We start from the raw sequence: 2197 nt of genomic DNA on the forward strand, positions 1-2197 counted from the left end.
CCCTACATATGTGATTTGGATGTGTGCCAAGGTATGTTTGTTGAGATCACCAGTGTAGCAAATAAGAGAAGGGTGCATATTGGCTGTGATGGAGGAGAGAGAGAGAAAGAGAGAGAGTGAAAGCTCACAGGGAGACTATGGCATCACTCTAGGATTTGGATAACGAGGATCTGGACTGCACCAAAAATCTGGGGGAAGTGCAATTTGGTTGGAAAATAAAGCTCCTTGAGCGTATCAACCTGCCACATGCCTAGCCAAGGCAGAGAAGCCAGTGACCAAGCCTTTCCCACCTGGTGCAGACCAGGGGATATTCATACCAAGGTCTCAAAGCAGTTTTTGGGAGGATGGAGGCCTTCATCCCTCCCAAGGTGGTCCCTGGGAGTTCCTAGAGCCCTCCTGAGGGGAGTTAGAAAGCCTTCTGAAGAAGCCAAGGTCTGGAGTTAGCCAAGACCCAGGTTCACCTCAGGGAGGAAGCAGGGGCCAGAGCTGCTGGTAGTGTTGGGAAAAACATCTTGGTGGTAAGTTGAAGACTGACTTTCAGTCCAGCTCCTCACATAAATTGGGCCTCTCTGACCTCAGCACTGCTAGCATCTGTGAGCCTGCTGTGGATGAGGCTTTGTGTTGGATGCAAGGGACACATGAAGAAACAAGGTCCTTGACCCCAAGATAGAGGAGGAAAACGTGCAGCTCAGGTGAGCAACAGAACGACCTTGACGCAGTTGGCTGCCAGCAAAAGCTGATCTGTGTTAGGCTCATACTTCAGCACCAGGCACACTTGATGTGTTATCCCATCTGTCCTCTTCACCACCTTTGAGGGAGGTACTATTATCATCATTCTCCTTTGACAGGTGAGGAAACTGAGATGCAGATAGGTTAAGTCACTTGCTCAGGACCACAGCTGATCTGTGGTCTGGTCAAGTGGTGAAGCAGATAGCAAGCTGCAGAAGGGCTGCTCTTCTCCCTTCCCGCCCTTGGCATCTGCAGACAGAGTGCTGAGAATGGAACAGTCAGCATGGGTGGGGGCAGAGAATCCCGCATGACCTGAGTACAGATGTCATCTGAGCTATGTGGGAAGAATGAAAGCATGTGCACAGAGGCTGAGAGTAGGAGGAAAGGCATTCTGGGCAGGGAGGGAACTAGAAGCTCCGGTGGGGGTGCTGAGAGAAGTGCAAAAGTCACAGACCTTAGCCTCACACATTGAAAATTGTGTGCAGTTACCTGTGCACATGGTTAAGATTGGCATGGGGACCTGGTGGTGGGCTAGGAGACCCAGGAAGTAAGTTTCTGAAGAGATCCAAACCACCTCTCTCACCAACAAGGGCCCAAGCTCTCTCCCCCTGAACTGAGGGAGCTCTAAAACATATGCAGCCCTTGGGGCCCCAAAGGAGCCCCACTCCTATCCCCAGGTGATCTTGATTTTTTTCCGTGAAAGCCTGCCCCACAGGCCAGGGAGTGTGGCCCTCCCTCCTGCTTTCATCCAGGAGAACATAGAGGGGCTGTACTGGGAAAAAAAAGGGCTTCTGTAGCCCTGCAAGAGCAAGCAAGCCAGAGGAAGACTCTGAGAACAGGCGGCAGATATGGAGGGGCAAGCGCCATTAGGAGTGGGGGAAGGGGAAGGAGAGGGAAGGGCAGGGACAGGGAGGGGCAGAGGGACTGTTGAGCTCTGAGAGCTGGACTGGGAGAGGTCTGGGGTGATGGAGGCCTCCCCCCCTATTTTCCATGTCCCTGGCGGCAGGGCAGGTTGGTGTTTCTCTGCCTGGAATGGGTGCGGGGGATAGTTCAGGGCATGCCTTCTCAGGATCATTCTGCCCCAAACACCAGAATAGGGAAAAGGGTGGGGGTGGGGCGCCCACTCCAGTTGCAAAGTGGGCTCCAGAGGTGCAGAGAACAAAAAGAACCCAGAAAACCCAGCAGGGTGCACTGAACCCCTCCTCGGAAGCTTTGGCAAACTCATACCCCGAGCTCCCCCAGAACCGTCCTGCCCTCCCTCAGCATTCCACCTCCTTGCGTGGTTCTTCTTGGACTAGTGTCATCTACCAGCATCTGGTCCTGTCATGCTGAACCTCCCATAGCGCGGCCTCCTGAGCCCCCTCCCCGCCCCACCCCCACCCCCGGCGCTCCCCTTCCTCTCCCCTTTCTGCGCCTTAAGTGTTTCCCAAGCCCATTTCCTCCTTTATTTCGCTGCAGCCCCGCGAGG

This window comes from Neofelis nebulosa, chromosome X (assembly GCF_028018385.1).
Source record: "Neofelis nebulosa isolate mNeoNeb1 chromosome X, mNeoNeb1.pri, whole genome shotgun sequence".
Classification (NCBI taxonomy): domain Eukaryota; kingdom Metazoa; phylum Chordata; class Mammalia; order Carnivora; family Felidae; genus Neofelis; species Neofelis nebulosa.